Source organism: Ovis aries, chromosome 5 (assembly GCF_016772045.2).
Source record: "Ovis aries strain OAR_USU_Benz2616 breed Rambouillet chromosome 5, ARS-UI_Ramb_v3.0, whole genome shotgun sequence".
NCBI classification, from domain to species: domain Eukaryota; kingdom Metazoa; phylum Chordata; class Mammalia; order Artiodactyla; family Bovidae; genus Ovis; species Ovis aries.
In genome coordinates, this window is record NC_056058.1 from 68168739 (window position 1) to 68187671 (window position 18933).

The window sequence follows — 18933 nt, forward strand, 5'->3', positions numbered from 1 at the left end:
AAGAAGGAAGCAAAACATGAACCTCCTGACAAAAGATGGGAAGGATTCTTAACACAGGAGTGGAGTCGGGCTGTGGCGGTGGCGGGGGGAGGTACAGTCAAAGGGGCTGTTGGATGGGATAAAGTACACAGTCAGAAAAACACTACCATGACACCTCAGTGGTGCTCTTCTGCTGGAGTGGAGCATGCTGCGGGGACACCCCAGGTAAACCAGGCCCTGGATTCACATCAGGAAGTCCATTAACCAACATTCAGCAGTCATGGTTCTGTGAAACCAGATAAAGCCCCTTCCTTGGAAAGAGGCATAATAGGAAGTATACACAAAGAGAGCTTCCCCAGCTACAGTGTGGAGGAACAGACAGAGGAGGCAACTTTTAGGCAGAGAGACAAATTAGAAGTGTAAAGAAGCAGGCCTAAACTACGGTGGTGAAACCAGAAGGGAGCCACACGAAGACTGGCTCTCACTGAAATGTCACTAGTTCAAGCCTGAAAAATAAATACTGGGCATGGATTTGAGAGGCAATGTGATTCCACCCAGAACTGGGCTCCAAGTTTGCTACTGCTGCTGCTAAGTCGCTTCAGTCGTATCCAACTGTGTGTGACCCCACAGACAGCAGCCCACCAGGCTCCCCCGTCCCTGGGATTCCTCCAGCGCCAATGCAAACAAGAGCTGGTCGTGTGACCTGGACCTCCCTGTGCTTCGGTGTCTTTGTCTGTCACTCTCTGTAGTTACCTCTAAGGGGAATTTTGCTTAGGTGGGCAGATGGGAATGTTCTTTCATTTTTTGGTAAGAATTATAAAAGCTTAGGCTAATAACAGAATTACACTCTTTCTTTAAGGTGGTCCTTCAAAGCTTTGTATCCTCTATGTCAAAGATAATTCAACTTTAGAGAGAGGTTAATCTCAATGAAACCTATCACATTCTATTTTCCTGAGCACTAGTGAGCCAAGTGATAACAAGAGCCAATTACCTGTGTGAGAACTCCCTTAAAGGATCCCAACACCAAACCTTAGTCACAGGACCTGCAATATACATATGTCCCAGTCATCAAAATGGCAACCCACTCCAGTGTTCTTGCCTGGAGAATCCCAGGGATGGGGGAGCCTGGAGGGCTGCCGTTTCTGGGGTCGCACAGAGTCGGACACGACTGAAGCGACACTTAGCAGCAGCAGTCATCACAGAAAGAGCAACAAAGAAATAATGTCAGAGGCAGAAGAGAGAACCAGGAAATCTCAATCCTACTATTTACTGTCTCTGCAACTTTGAGCAATATATTACTGAGCCTTCATTTCTCCATCTATGTTGTGCTAAGTCACTTCAGTCATGTCTGACTCTTTGTGACCCTGGGGACTGCGGCCTGCCAGGCTCCTCTGTCCATGGGATTCTACAGGTGAGATAGGGCAAATAATATCTATCACCTAATACAAATGAAAGAATTAGATAAATATGTATCACAAAACATAATGCCTGACTCATAGTAAGCACTTGATAAATAGTAGCTGTTATTCATTGTTATTTTTTATTGCTTACATCACAGGCATTGTTTCATTAATTTTAAACTACAATATTTTGCATATCCACTCTAGCATACCAGATGGTAGCTTAAATATATCCGAATTGCTCATAAAAACAGTTTGAGACATTCCATTGAATAAGTCACTGGTTTATTTTTTAAGTTGAAAAATCTCATATTTTATGTAAGAGATGCCTTTGTAGAGATAGTCTTTTTCAAAACACTACCACATGTTTTGCCACTACTTCTTGACAAAAATGTTTTCAAGAAAAGTCACACACACACAATTGTTCTGCTGTCAAGAAAATAGATCAGGCCTGAGATGTTAACATTGCCAAAAGATGACAGTATTTGGCAAGCCTAAAACTGTTTGTCATCTTAAAAGTATTTATGTAAAAGCAGAAAATAAACTATTCAATATTTTAGTCATTTTAGGTGATTCAGGCAAGTCAGTGGGTTTTGGTTTCAAATGTTCTTGCAAGAAATTCACCCTTCTTTCACCTAACTAGTTTTATCCTTCAACCTATAAAATTTAAACTGTTTCATAAATTTTATCTGTGTTACCTGTGGAGTTTTTGGCATTTGTACAATGCAAGGGCTAAAAATGCCCCTTGCCTCTTACCCAATCTACCCCTTCCAATGTTTTTGCAACACTTTTCAAATTAAAGGCATTTACTAGCTCTGAGACCCTGAGCAATTTACTAACTTCCCAAGTCTCAGTTTCCTCTTCTTTTAAAAAAGTTGGGGTGGGGGTTGGATTGAGGAAGAATACAAGCCCTTCCCCGGCTTCTCACATGGGGCTAAGAGAGAATGGATCTGAAAAATCTTTTTGTTAATGGTAAGACCATTTGAAGGAAGCGGGGGATGGCGAGGACCCATAAAGCCAAAGCTTGTTCAGCTAAGGCTTTCCTCAACATTTTCCTCGCAGAATCCTTAAATAAATCCTTGTAAGGGCAAAAAGGTGCCCCTTTTGCCTAAATGCAAGTAACGGTTGAGTTCATATAGAAGGGGAGCCCAAAACGCTCCCAATAGCTTTGCTTAACGATTTTTTTGTCATCAGAATTAAAGAAATGTATGCCCTTTCGGAACAATTTATGAATGTGTATCTTGTGAAGTTATAAATACATTTAGATCTATTTCTCTTCCCTTCTTATAAAGACATTGATGTGTTTTTTCTGACATGCCTCATGAACTCAGTCAATCACAAGTCTTTCTTAATGGAAACCACATGTCTGCCCAGAACTGTGTAATTATAATGCTAGGATTCTTGGCACTGCCAGGAAAAGGGGCATTGTCAAACCAATTAAAGTTTATTTACTTACATACCATTTCTGGATCAGAATGTTCTTTCTTTTATGCTGATGCTGAGAAAATATATATCTCATCAAGTTGTTGTAATTGTTTTTTTTGGACAGATTTACATTTCTTACCAATTATATTTCTGGTTTTCAGTTCCTTTGCATGTAACTAAAAATTTTTCTTTAAAAAGACATCTGGGAACAGCATCATGAGATGTTCTGTAAATAAGAGTTTGCACATTTCACACCAAAATTACTGTGCTTGTCTATTTCGCTGCTGAAATGTAATTTTATAGGATTTATCTCTACTAAGGGGTATATTAAGAGCATTTCCTTTAGACTTGTTGGGAATTGAGCATGCCCCTACAAGGAGGTCTGAGTTTGGTATCTGGCTTAGCTCTTGAATTGATGGATTATCAAGGGGAAAAAAAAAAAAAAAAAGATTTCTTAAAGTCTCAGTATTTCTGACTGAAAGCAGAAATGAAAATTCTACTTACAGAAATAACAGTAATAATGGCAAGTACCATGGAAGGTGAGGAAACTAGTGGAAAAAAATATATGGGAGCAGACACCAACTGGCTAAATGGCCTTGGACAAAGTCTTCAATCATTCCCAGCCTTTTTTTTTAAATCTGCAAAATGGGACTAATAACACTTATTCTATGAGCCTCAAAGGATTTCTCTGAATTTAAAATGAGAGAAAGTAACTCTCCCTGCCTCACTCTCTGTAGCCTTTCACTCTATGAAACCTAAGTCGAGAACCATAATCACAAACCAGCAAAAATAAAACCAAAGAACAAACTTAGAATAAGGCCAGAAGTAGGGGACTTAACAAAAGAGACAGAAAAATCTCAACTTCCACCCCAATGGGGAGAAAAGGGCCCCTCAAGGAAATAAAGCTGACCTAGGTCAATGGGCAGCCACATGAAAGACTGGCCTCTGAAGCTTCTCCTCCACTTTCATCACTGGAGACAAATGATTCCAGCGTGCTGTCAAGAAAGACAGGAAGATGGGAAGGTGGGGTGAATTACTGATTCTCGTCTCTCACTCTAATGCTGGCTCCACCAATTCCCAGGAAGAAGGGGCAGACAGCAAGCATGAGGAAAGTCCCTCAAGTCCTTGGTGGGATGCTGGGATGAATCTCTCCAGCCTGAATGTGGGTGTCCCTCAGAGGGGGCACAACATGAGGGACAGCTCTCATCTCTTGGGGCCACCAAATTAAATGATTGTGAGATTCTTCTCAAAGAGAGGCAAATGGGAAATTCTAAATATACGAACAGACCAAAGCAAAACAATTTTCTATAGGTACAATGAGCAATCTGATTCCCGCTATGGCTTGGTTATTGTTGTAGAGCAGCTTCACCCAAATCCAGCAAGTTAGTCAACGTTAGCCTCTGAACTCTTGCCCTTAGAGACAAAGGACCTTTCAACTTACAAAGTCCGCCAGAAAAAAATGTGAATGTGCCTTACAACAGGGGGCTGTGCTAATACAACCACAGGCAAAAGAGTTAACAGAAACTGTGGAGTGGAGCGTGTCCCCAGACGTCAGGGTCTACTCTGCCAGTGACAACTCTGAAAACATCACCTGAGCTCCTTCTGAATAAAGTACTATATTTCCTGGAACTCTAAGTCTAAAATTGTGTCTGACTTTAACATTTATATCATATTAGTTTGATGCCTCATAACAAGAATGACTGATCTTGCATTACCATTTTCCATTTCATCATTTGAATGATTATTTTATCAGAAAGTCATTTCTACCTCAAATATACCATTACACTAAGAGACCCAATAAGGAAAAAAAAAAAAAAAAAAAAGCAGAAGTAGCTATAGTTTTGCTCACACTAGTAAAGCAGAAAATTCATGAATGCCTTTTTTCATTAGGTTAGAATTCTTCACTCCAGACAGCACTAACGATTACTAAAGATTAAATTTGCCAGTTCATTGTAATTTTTTGAACATTCAAACTAACAATGCAGAAAATGTAGGGTTGGTTTTCTTTCTCATTATATAAATATCTTTAACAAGAAAGTGAGCTTTTCTAGCATATTTTGATTTTTGAAAATGCATTCTGGATTTAAGTTTTCAAAAATGCATCAACTACATGAGAGGCTAACTCTGGTCTCCAGAAATACACTCAGAGTGGACAGAGCCCTCTCCTGGGTGAATAACCACAGACTGAGAGAAGTGAGTATGTTCTAGTTGGTTTTCCCTCTGCATTGTCCTTTAGGCCCCTCTCACCCAATATCCTGGCCAAGCTTTGGGGAAAAAAGTCTTGGAAATCCTCTCCTTGATAGGAGAAGTAGCAGAATGGGAGAAAATGGTGTAAAATTAGAGTAAGGACATGCCAAGGCCTTCCCCAGCAATCAGATTATCCCTCTTTTACTTCTCCCCAATACCCTATCTTCCTTAGATACTTACATACAAACAGTATACAGTAATCCAAACCTCATTATTATTGGCATCTTCCTGGGGTCATATTGTATTTAACAAGACTAAGATTCAATGTGACATAGTCACTGGAGAGGGAGTTTTGAGGCAGAGTGGTGGATCAGTGATAGGAGGACTCTGGATAGATTTCACTTGGACCTGCTGGGAATGAGGCATACAAGCATCAGAACAATTCTGTGACTGTACAGTCTCCAAGTCCCTCTGTGTCTGCAAGTCTAGGAGGCAGAACCACATCCCAAGGCAGAGGATGCTTTTAACATCCCTTAGCATGGTGCCGAAGAGCCTAGAACAGGCATTATGTGGACAGCACTATGACTCAAGGATATGTGAGGCTCTGGGAGCTCAGATTTATTCAACTTCTCTGTCTTTCCTGCAGGGCTGTTGTAAGGATTAATTGAAAAACTGACAAAGGAATCCAACACCCTGCCTGGCACAGTGTAGCTGAATGATAGAATCTAAGTTTCCTCTTGCTTCACATCACAGCCCACAGACATTCTGTCCTCCTCCACCTATGGGTAGGGTGGTCCCGGCCTGAAACTATGAGCTAACAGAAATGACCTCATCTCTGGTCAGAGACATGCAATGCAATTTTATCGCATGATGCACAGAGACTCCCAGAATGTGTCAGCTCAAACCTACTGATTTCAGGGGTGCAATGATGGGTCAAGTTCTGCAACAAAGAGGACTCAGCCTCCCTGAGGATCTCAGCCCTGCTTTGGCAGTCTCGCCTCCAGCCTTTGAGAATACAAATGGCTCTAACAGATTCTGGGCCCCAAATCCAACTTTAATTTACTGGTGACCTCATGGCTTTCAGAAGCACTACACAGGACTTATCTGGAATTCACTCTTTCCTACGCCCTTTCTTTTATTGGATAAATCTGATGATCATGCTGATTTCTTGGATCTTTTTATCTAGAAAGGAATTTTTCTGGAAGTACTTAGTATTTTTAATCAAATCAAGAAAGAATTTTATTTAAAAAAAACTTGCAAGCATATAATTTCTTAATATAGTTTCTTGGTAAATTAGTGATGGTTTAGATATAGTTTTTCCTAATTTTCATGAAACATTTTAATTAACTTTCATTCTGTATGTTAATCACAACGATTATAGTTTAGAAATTGGAAGTGGAAGGTTATGATTCCTGTCTTTTACTCAAAAAAGGGAGCGGGACTGGTTTCTCTTACTTTCTTCGAATCTACTTTATTAAAGCAGTTTCTAAGTATGAGCTTATTTTTAGCTATTTAATTCAACTGTGGATGTGAATTTATGAAGGAGTGAGGAGGTCAAAGTCACGGGGAAATGGTGGGAAGTAAGGCAAATTTTAATTTCTAAAAAAACTGCGTAATTTAGCAAAAGTCTATTTAGGTAGTCTTACAGGGACTGGACACCTTTATCCTATATACTGCATTTCTGCCTTAAAGGTAACAAATGTAAAGAATTACAATACTCAGACCCATCCCTAATAAAAAAAAGAGGCTCACACACCACATGTCTGTTTCAAAGCTGTAAGACAAACGTCAAGTGAAATATGTTATGCCTTCTCCCTCCGTGAATATTGCTTCATAATGATGTGTAAGGCCAGGTTTGACTTTAGAATGCTTGACCTCTAGACAGCTCTACTCAAGAGCTTGGTGGCACAGATCAGCCCTCTTCTCCACCCACCTCTGGCTCAGATACACACCTCAAGAGGCTTCATGCTCCCAAAGGAACACTCCAATCCTCACATCCAATCCCTTCCCCATCCTCTACAAGTAGCCCTCTACCCACCCCCACCCCGCTCAAGACTAGGATATACACACCCTGGGAGGGGGGACCTGGTGAGAGACTCAGGAGACCCTCTGGAATTGGGCTCAGGGCCTTTGAGCCCAACTCTGAGTATGACTGAGAGGGAAGACAAGTTCCCAATAGCCCCACAGACTTCTCATCCATTAGGAGGGTTATGGCTGGGGGACAAGGCGGGGCCCTCTGAAGAGCAGAGGACTCTCTCAACTCTGGGTCTCAGCATGACACTGAACATTCAACCACATTCTGAAAAAATGGAAATACTGGGCATTCTCTGCAGTTTCATACTAAATATTTTAGAGTTTCTAATTTTCTAAAAATTGCAAATGTACATCCTAGAATTGCGCACACTCGCTCTACTTCTCAACCTCCCAAAATCCAGACTCCACCTACTAGAAATGTTTTTCACCTTTCTGTATGCTGTGCCCTCCACGGAGAACAACCCCACCCTCCCAGCATCGCTTTCTCTTGCTAACTCCTCTTCATTCAGAAGGATTCACCCCAGGGCAACTACCTCCTCTAGGATACAGTCTGGGACCTCATTTTCCATTGCTTGGGGATAGCCATTCCCCTCTTCTGTGCTCCCAAAGTATCTGCTTTATAGTGCTATACTGCAAGCCATTCATTAAATATTAGCTCTACTATTAGCTCTGCACCCCACATTCTAATCTTCTTCTGATCAGGGTTATTTATATTTGTATTACAGAGCCAAACATCCAATACATACTTGCTAAAGTGAATTAAACTCAGCTCATGGTGGTCTCATCTCAAATGCAAACTTCTCAACAAGGCTTTCAACTTTCTCTAAAATAGCACCCTTATCAAGCTCCAGCCCCTTATCCTATTTTACTTTTCTTTATAATATTAACTACCTAACATTATATTAGATATTTATTTATCTTCCCCTTCTAGGATATGAGTTCCACAAGGGCAGGGACTTTATTTTAATGACTGCTGAATTCACTGTACCTACAATAGGCAGGCATTCAATAAATACTGTTGGATAAGTAAATAAATGCACCAAAAATATATGAACTATCTCAGCTTTCTCAAACTTCAACCATTTGTATATCTTTTGCCAATCCACCCACCACTGTTATTATTTACTTAATAATTTGACTTTAAAATGATATGATCCACTCTTTCATTTAAGTAAAATTATTTTCAAAAGAAACTATACATAGAAAACCAGTAAATTGAAGATAATCATAAAAGCAGGTGCCAAATGATAAATTTAAAATGTCTGTAGGTCTCCTAAAATTACCTTATGGTCCACTACTGGTACCTAGACTGTAACTTACCACACTTTGAGAAACGCTATCGACCTGAACAAAGAGACCTTCAATTCCCAAACTGTGCCAGATTGCAAAGTATATTATGCATGCTTCTCACCTACTACTGTAAAATATCCACAACCTGAAAAATTCAGCACCTACACCCTAAGCATTTCTCTGTCATGGAAGCTTCAAAGGTTCAGCCCCAATACCACGCTTCTCAGATTGCAGTGAATGAACCTCAAGCACACACAAGAGTTTTTCTGTTTCATTTTCTCTCTGAAAGAAAAAAAAAATTCTCACAGAAAAAAAGAAACAGAGTGAAAGACCCATATTGACAGCTCTTACCCAAAGACTCAACTCTGAGATTTATCTACGTTGCAGGCTGAGACATAGACAGCTTCTGAGTCTATGTAATGCCCCCAAATAGAAGATACGGGTCAATAGTTACTCCAAATGATGGATTGATAACTGTGCAAAACAGCAGTAATTATGATCAGTTTCCAAAAATTTTCAAATTTTCTTCACTTCTACAAAGTCAAGACTCTTCTTCACGAGTCTCTCAAAATTAGTTGCTAAGCTTAGTTTTTTAGAAACCCCTTACATTTAGTCAAAGGATCAGTCTTCAAATTTCCTCTCTTGGCTAAGAGGGAACATGAGATGTTTTCAGTTACAGAAAAGAATATTTTCCAAGCATTTGTGAGAAATTGGTGGTTTTTTGCCTCTTAAAATGCTACAACTATACACAAATATTTTAAGTCTATTCCAAATAGCTAGTCTTCAGAATTATAAACAGAGAATCAGTATGTTCCAATACTGACATGGTAAAAGTGAAAAAACTAAGCTCAGCAGTGGCTAACTTCAAAAATATGCTCTGCACTGATCTGTAGTATTTTTCTCTTATTTGAAGTGAAGCCCAAAGATATAACAACAAATAAAACTCTACCAACTTTTTAATTGCCTTTATAGAAACATATAAATGAAATTATGCATTAACATTTTATTATAGAATAATAATATCCAATTATTTTCTGTTTTGCTGTCCTATTGTTTTCTTTTCCTGCTATGGGAAGTTGTTCTTATATCACAAGCATTTTTAAGAGACATTAGTGTGTTGAGCAGTTATTCTCAAAGGTGGTCCCATGGAACCCTGAAGTTCTCTGAGTCTCTTTCAGAAGGTGAACAAAGTCAAAACTCTTTTCCTAACAATACTGATAGTGCTGATATTTGTACAGAATTGCAAAAGCAATGATGGATAAAGCAATGATGATGCCTTAGTGAGAATCAAGTCAGTGCCACCAAACTGCACTCAACAGCCATAGCCGTTACCATCATGAACTTGCAGTAAACACACACGTGTGGACACACACACATAAAAACCATCTCACTTAAAATGTCCTTGAAGTAGCAAAATTAATTTTATTGAACTTTATTAAAATATTATACTGTATTAAATCTCAACCCTTTTTATATCTTCCTAATATTCTCTGAGGTGAAATGGGAAATACAAATAAAACTTTCTGCTGCATGCCGAAGTGTTCAGGTAAAATACTTGTGCAACTGTTTGAACTATGAGCTGATTTTTGCAGAACACCATTTTTAATTGTGAGTACAACTTACAATGTTTATTCAGACTTGGGTACTTGGCAAGCGTCTTCTCAAAAATGAGCAGAGTGGAACTCTCACTTCATGGAAACAATTGACACTCACGTGTTGCCAACGATAAAATTGAAGCTTTCAAGTGAAAGTTAGTATTTTGGGGAAACTTGTATCCCCAACTATACACTTGAAAGCTTCCTAATAATTTCTCTATTGAGACTGACTCTGATATTAAAGAATATGAATATGAATTTTTAACACTGTACAATAAAATGTTATTTGCTTCAGTGAACATAATTCAGGGAAACAATATTTTCCAAATATCCAATGCATGATGTTACAAAATAATAGTGGATAAAAGATCCATTCAAGGTGAAAGATATGTAAGTTCATACTTTAATGCATGAATTCACACATTAACGTAAATACTTCAAAGAATATAAAAAATTCATTGATATGGTTTACGATTGAATACTACAACTAACTTTAAAGAAACTACCACTTGTTGAATTTTGGTATATTATCAAAGAAGAATATTCACAATTATTTAAACTTTTAAAATAGTCCTCTTTTTTCCAACTACATACACTGATGAAGCTGGATTTTCTTCATATAGTTTATCCAAAATAACATGTAGCAACATAATGAATATCTTGTTTTCTATTAAGCCAGAAATTTCTTTAAAATATTTGTAAAAATGAAAAATAATGCCAGTCTTCTCACTAAAAATTTTTGTTTCAGAAAATAGGTTTTTCCCATTTTACTATATATTACTTACATTAAAACGTAACAACTTACATTAAAATGTATTAACTTATATTAATAACAAATATAGGTTTGCCACTGTTATTTTTAAATGAATAATAAACCCTTTTTCAAGTTCTCATTTTCATTTATAATACATAAATTATAAATATGGATAGATCTAAACCACATAAACAAAAGTTTGCTGAAGTCTCAACAGTTTTTAAGTGTATGGGTCCTCAGGCTTTACACTTAAATGAGCACTGGGTATAGCTTTGAAGAAACTGGACTCTGTAGTTAAGAGAGGCCCACCCACTACAGTTCAGCCATGCACTGACTGCCTAGCCCCTTGCAAAAGTTATTTAATCTCTCTGAACCTCAGTTTCCTTATCTGTAACAATAACATTGTTCCTCCCCCTCACAAGGGCTGTTATGAGAATTCCATGAAGTCATGGCTACATTATCCTTAACACATTGTGCATTCTTTGTAATTACTAGCTGCCAAAATCATCTTTATCTTGCCCTTTTTGTCTAACTTACTGACACTAGTGAAAGCCGCTCAGACTTTGAGCGAGGGAAGTAACTGCCCCACAAAAGAGAGATGAGGCTGGCCTCCCTTCATGGATTATAAGACAACAATTTACCACAGTATTGCCTGACAGAGTGATTCCACCAGGGCTCAGCTCTCTTCTTACCAGCTAGTGCTACCAGAGTAGCAACAAGGCAAAGGAGAAAATTTTATCACTTTCTGAGATAAATGAAGTCATTTCCGTTGTCAATCACCAGCTCTTGTGTATGTGAGCGTGCACAAGTGTGTTTAACCCAAGATGGATGCTCAAAGTCAAGTAAACCTATTACTAGCAATTCAATTTTGTGATAGTTTCAGGGTTCAAATGCAGTTGACATTTATCATCTTTGAAACTTTTTGCCATGATCTTAAGAAAAGACAACTAGTCCTATAGAATGAAATAAAAAATAAACTCCTTTTTTCTCATTTAAGTCCTGTGGGATAGGTACACAAAACTACAAAAATAATCATTTCTCAATTTTCCCCTATTACTTTGTTCCATAATTTGAAAACATACAGCTCTTTCCACTGGCTGCCCTTCTAATTCTTCTTTTTATTCCTGTGCCAGTGCAAAAGGAATTGCCAACGAAAGTGCTATAAACAGCCATGCCCTTGCTGAAAAAGGCAATATGCCGTCAGCCTGACATATACCTCGCTTTTCCGCTCATTGTCAACACTGTGATTGATGGTGTAGTTCATTAATGTGGAACGATTGTCAGCTTTTCCTGAATAAATATAAAAAGAAACAAAGAAATCCCCACCCTTTTCAGGCCAGAGTGAATTATTTCCTATTTTCCATGCTTAGGCTTAAGGATCCATAGGGCATTTGTTACAAAGTAAATAATGGACATAACCTTTAATGGAAGAAATTTTAGTTTGGGTTCTAGAATGAAATAATTTACATTTTCACATATATTTATATAAATACTTTATATACACATACACACACATATATATACACACATAACTGTATACTAAAGATGAAGTATTGCTTTCAAGGAAGTCTAGTTTTAGGTTCCCAAACTGCTTATAATATATATATTGCTTATATATTATAATATATATACATATAAAAGGAAGAAGGAATTATATTATTATATATAATTATATTATATTATATATATATATAAGAGGAGGAAGGAATGCTATTCAAAAGGATGAAACAATTTGGGAGGCTAAAGCTATACTTCCTTTAAAGCAATACTTCATCTTTAGTATACAGTCATATAAAATTCAAGAAATTATCACCTTTGGAAACCTGTAAAGTAAAAGTGATTTGTCAGGTGCTGAACTGCACGTAACAAGAGTCATCAGGAAAGAAGGCAGTGAACTGGATGGATAGTTAGGGAACTAATTTACAGCTGGATAGGAAAGTTGATTAACGTCAGCCCACATCAAAAGGAAATCTCATGGAAATTACCAAAATAGATTTTCCTTTCAATTTCTGTATTCATAATGCAGGTTAGGAATGCTTTCAATAGGAAGCAGACACATTTACATGTATAAGTTGAAGAAAGGTCAGATGGTTCTCTCTTGGTCACCTTTGCCCTCTTATCAGGAGGCATTGCCTCTGACTCTTCTCGGCAATGGCACCCTCATCTTTTCTGCTTGTCTGAACTGTCCTAACTGGATCTCTGCTAGGCACAAGATCAACAAACACCATCGGGTGTGTCTTGCTTTTAGGTTTGATGTACAAAAAGCAACAACTGAAACAAAAACATCCTCATGCATGCGATGCTCACAAGCAGATGTACACACAGCATTTCACTCTGGGCATTCTGTCCCTGTACAAATTTTCTTGGGTGGTAATGTGCTAATGACAATAACAGTGTATTCTGAAGATGTGCTAATTTCTTAAGTCAATTTGTGGAGTATTTTGCCTTCCCACTGGAAGGCACAGGGAACTGAGAACTGTAGAAAAGCTGGCCCTCTGCCACCACTTAGAGACCCACTCTGATCATAATAGAAAGTGACTTTTTAGGACTAACCAGCAGACCCTGGGTGATTTAAGATGACAGCTTGCCTATGTTTCGTGCATTCTTACACACATATGCAGGCCTCAGTTTCCAGCAAGTTATCATTCTTAATGTCAGTAAAGGGATTCAAACCCTAATGAGAGCTCATGGTTATTAAGCACTCACCACATGCCAGGCTCAGGACTAGACACAGTTACCTCCCTTCCATCCACATTCCAACCCTGTCAGGTCTCAACTACCATTATTCCCATTTTAATGATGAGGGGCACAGAAGACACAAGAAGCTTATTCAAGGCCACATATGAGTAAGTGGGACAAGCCAGGATGCTCACCCAGCCCTGTCTGACTCCAGAGCCAGAACTATGAGCCACTAAGATCTGTGGCTTCTGATTAACTCTGAAATGTTGGAAGTTTCTATCAAGAAAAGAACAATCTCCACTTGACTTTAAAATGCTTTATAAAGTGGTAGCCATTTGATTTCTCATTTCCTCCTCACCCTAACCACATTAAGTCGACACAGCAGATGATAATATTATGGTCATTTTACAGATGAGAAAAAGAAAGTCCAAAGGGGCTAAAACACTGCCTTAAGATTCAACAACCATGACTGGAATAACTGGGACTGGAATTCAGGTCCATTATTTTGCTACAAAGTGACAAAATAAAAACAAATAAATAAATCACTGAAGTCTATCAAAGTCACTTAGTGCAAAGGTAGTAGTTGTTGCCGTATTTCATTTTGCAACTGATTACCTTGTTATATGGGTTTCCCCAGTGGCTCAGCCAGTAAAGAATACACCTACAATGCAGGAGATACGAGTTCAATCCCTGGGTCAGGAAGATTCCCTGGAGGAGGAAATGGCAACCCACTCCAACATTCTTGACTGAAAAATCCCATGGACGGAGGAACCTGGTGGGCTACAGCCCATTTGGGTCGCCAACAGTCAGACACAACTGAGTGACTAAGGGCACACCTTGAAAAAAAATGAAAGTAGCTGAGTTGTGTCCAATTCTTTCACCACAACACTTCTACCATGTCACAGAAAATTAAAAATCGGTTGTGGAAAATGGGGAATTTGAAAGAAGAGAAAAGTGCCTCCCAACAAACTCCAGGATTTACAGGTCACAGGGACCCAGAGACTGTAATACAAGGGCTCCTGGACTTCACAGCAAACGTAGATGGATGTATTTTCTGGAATCTGTCAGGGCAAGGCCTTGACACCCATTCAGAACACGCCACCAAGAAGGAAATAATCCGCAAGAGCAGTAAATATCTGAACTCTTTTAAGCATCTCTGATCACAGTGCTCATCATTAAAATTGTATGACGCCAGAGAACAACACTTCATCTACTGCCTCTTTGACTTAAAGAACCCAACTCACAGTAGTTCACAATGTGTGTGCCTTCCCCTAAATATTGTCAACAGGGACCATGTGTACATGTTTTGCTTCTTAAAGACACGCTGAGCTGTGGGCCAACGAGGAATATAATGAACCAACACCGATAATGTACGTACAATGAATTTATTCTGTATTCCAGAGGATTCTTCCTTCCTATTTTCTCCCCAGTAAATTGAAAATTATATTTGTAACCTGATTTTAAAGCACTCTGAATGTGCGTTTCTCAGAGCTATTAACTGAATTTGGGTAGGGTTTTATATTTCTTTCCTGTACATTTATTATTGGGCATCCACAAGAGAGAAGAAATTAAAGATCAAGGAAATATCAGAGTTGTGTCCGCTTTTGTCTCTTCTGTATAAAAGGAAATAGAACATCAACTTTTAAAATAAAACATTAAAAAATTATGAAGATGGAAGGCACTAGTTCCTTAACCTTTTATGGGCGTGGACCCTTGTAAGATTTTGATAAAAGCCTTACCCTAGGAAAATGTCTATTACTTAATAAAAAGTGTTTCATCCACTTTAAAAGTTTCACTGCCTCCCCTCAAAATCTAGTCTTGAATCGCCTATAGGATAAGAATCCCTGAATTATAATTCCCAACACCATGAAAAATCAGTTCATCTGACTGACTTGTCCTATGTGCTAACAGTCATCGATGGCATTCACGGCTTAAGATTGCAAGTGCAGCGGCTATTTAAATTTTACTGGAACCCACACCTCCTGACCCTTCTCTTCCTCTCTTCTCACTGGATGCATTACTCAGTCCATGCATGATGGTATAAAGGAGAATTGAATTAACACCGCAGAGAGAGTTGCTTTTGCATCTCTGGCACTTAAGACACAGACCTTAAGAGAGGGGGCTTCTGCATCAAGAAAAAACAGTGTGCATTCCTGGGGCAGTCAAACCAGAAGGGTCACACTTCCAAGAGATAACTGAAGCTGAAAAGGAAGCCAGGCTCTTTGGGGAGCTGGCTGACACCACGAATAAACTGCATAATGATTTCCACTAGGGAGTTCAGTGGGGTTGACATCGTGAGTCCTTCACCATTGTCCCAGGGTGGTGGCAACTGTGTCCATTTTTTACAATCTAATTTTACAATAGATTAACTTGGAAAAGGCTGAATGGCAAAGAGGCTGTATGGGGCATATAAGTGGAACCAACCAATTCAGTCATTAGTGGGTACAGCACTTTTATTCCCCTCTTAGAGAGAGAAATACATCAAGAGCCATAATCATCAAATCACAAAGCAACGAGGGACTCCATTTCAAATAATACCACTTTTAATGCTGCCCAGAAGTTAGGTTTGCAATTTCACAAACTCAAACAATCACAGTCATGCCCAAAAAGGCCCATCTTGGGTTCTCACTGGTGATGACTTCAAACAAGAACTGATTTGTCAGACTTATACCCAAACACACCCAGCTATGGCTCACACGTAAGAAAGTTTGGCTCCTAAACGAAGCAAGAAAACAACTTCAATTTCTATTCTCTATTTAACAGAAGGTTTCTGTTTAATTTGTTCTCTGCCTTATAAAGCCATAAAAATGAGCCTGACTTGCAGAATTCTATTTTTAAAAACTCTTCCTATTTACATATGCTTTACTTCTCAAAAGAATGTCACCTTCCTATTAATGCAACACTTAACAAAGGCAGTGTCAGAAACATACCATTGGTGGGGGCTTTGTTTCTCACTTGCCATGTTTTGATTGGGATCCGTGTTAATTCATATGCCCTCATTGTGAGACAACTGAAAATTATCATTGTCAATACAGTTTCCTAACAATCCCAGAACCCAAGCAATTAGGTATAAATAAGTCATTGTCGGCAAAATAAAGAATGTCGTCTAATGTCTCAGATGAATAAAAGGAACAGCTGGAAAAGGAAGGGAGGGAGCACAGAGAAAGCAGACCCAGAACTTCTTTATGGAGTCCAAGTAAAAGGAAAAACTTTATATGCCTAAATAAAGACACCAAAAAAATAAACATGCTTCGAAAATCATTATCCAATATACTTTTAAGCCAATTCCTAAAAAGAGCTTTTCTGAAATGCTTTTGGATGACTGTTTATACGTTAAAATCAACATTTAAATTGTGCTACAAAGCTTATTGTGCACTACATAAGCAGTCCTAAGACCTCTAGAACAACATAGCTTTGGGTTTAAGCCACTGAAAACACACTCTGTGCACATGAAAATTTTGTTCGCTTTGGTTGGGAAAAAGTGAGGAATGTGCTTGTCTCCAAGTTAGAAGAAGGTCAAGAAAGTATTTTTAAAATATATTCCTCCAGAAATGACCAAATAGCCAGGGCCCTTATGTGCACCTGAGAGGTTTGCCAGCCAAGAGGCAGATCAATTTCTGAAAGAAGCATTCATACCTTAAATATGCATTTATGCTCACCCCCTAAAATGCACAGTTCCAATTTTTTTTTCAAAAATAGGAGTTTAGAAATGAGGGAATTGGAAACAACGTAAGTTCTGTTTGTTTAAGCCAATGGTAAGTATCATAAGATCTTAAGGGAAAAAAAACCTTAGCAATCAGATAGATCTGATTTTACAGGTCACTTTTTGCAAACAGGAAAGCAAGTCTCTCCTACAATGTACAATGAGGACAACAATCCATTTAATGATGACACAGGAGACATTTTTTTCTGTAATCTAAAAACTGCTTCATGTTCACTACTTTTCAGTATACTATTTCAAATAACCATTCATTAGATTTTCACATGTAATAACAAGGGATTATTTCTACTAAAACAAGGAGGACCAATGAAAACTAAAATAAGAGAGTATTGTCAGACATATAAGAAGCTAAATTTTGACCCAGAAATTCTTTTGTCTGGGAACCTCTTCTAAGACTGAAATCAGAGTGGCGATCAAAGGTATTCATCACGGTGACATTTATGGCCATGAAAAACTGGAAATAACCTAAATATCCAATAATGAGGGGATGGTTAATGAAATAGTAAATCACAACTGTAACATTTTCCAAATATGCCTAGATGACACAGAAAAATTCTCATGACATCATATGAATAGAAGTTACAGGGTTCAAAGCAGTATATACAGAGGGTCAGGTTTTATCTGTTTGCAGTTCATCATGCTCCCCACTTTATGACACATGATAACCATTAGAATTCTTTTTCAAAAATATATATATTTTAGAACATACACATACTATATATTTTATTATATATATGTACTTTATTCTAGTTGAGAAACAGACAGACAGACAAGAAAGAAAATTTAAAAAGAAAAGAAAAAAAAGGACATGCATTCCAAGTGCCTATCTGTGGGTAGTAGCACAAATGATTTACTTTGGTTTCCTTTGTAAACTTTCCCATATATTCCAAGTTTTCTACAACACGTAATATCAGCAAAAGGACACATGGAAGAAGTCAAAAAGACTTTTATCAGTTTCAACTCTAGTTAACATGATTTCTTTTAGACAAAAGGAATGTAAAATCCCAGCAGTAGAAGGTGACTTCCACACTGGGTTCCAAGATGCTCCAGGGGTCTCAGGACCACTGTGTGGCTGAGAGGGGAGACTCAAGCCAGTGATGCTACCCCAGGCTCAATCTCCTCAAGTACAGCAGCTTTGCCTTTCTTTCTGTAGATATTTTCAATTTTCTGTCAAATCAAACACGCATGAAGAAACAGCCACACAGAAAAGTTGAGTATCTTGCCTAGGATCACATGGTTTGTTAGTGGAAGATCTCAGATTAGAACTCAAATATCCTAACATGGATTACCTTCTGTCCACAATGTGGTTATGTCTGTACAAGAAGGAGCACATGCTTTCAGTTAATTGCTTCATAGTGGTAACAGACCCACAAAGAACCACCCAAATTTTCTTGCACAGCACCTTCCCCAAAACCTCATGACTATACTTTAAAAAAGAAGCCCTGTTTAAGAAATGCCACTTGGAAGCCAGTCGAAAATGTCTATGCTAGTCTGAAAAATCTTCCTTGAAAATCATCGCTTGCCTCCCTAATCTTTAGAGCAACAAAATTCATAGTGCAAATATGAAAAAGATGGCTGATCTACTGAGGATAGCTTCATATTATTCATGAGAGAAACATTTTATACAGTACATATAAAACTAGCCAAAAAGTCATTTAAAAATTATATAGTATGAGATATTAGTACAGCTAACATTTTTCTCCATGCAAAAGAAACATGTGGGAAACCTCAAAATCATTTCTTTATCATCAAATAATCTGTGGTTGGGTTTTTTAAGTACATCAGAACTTACTCCCATTGCAACTATGTGTTACTTCATCAAAACCTAAAATTCAGGCAGTCTTCAAAATATTAACCATTGTACCAAAA

At 38.2% G+C, this 18933-nt stretch overlaps 1 protein-coding gene across 7 annotated transcripts in view; it reads right to left on the bottom strand.

Annotated features, from left to right (window-relative positions):
* The window catches only part of EBF1 (EBF transcription factor 1), a 409767-nt gene that overhangs the window by 302983 nt on the left and 87851 nt on the right, over positions 1–18933 (bottom strand). The window lies entirely within an intron of this gene.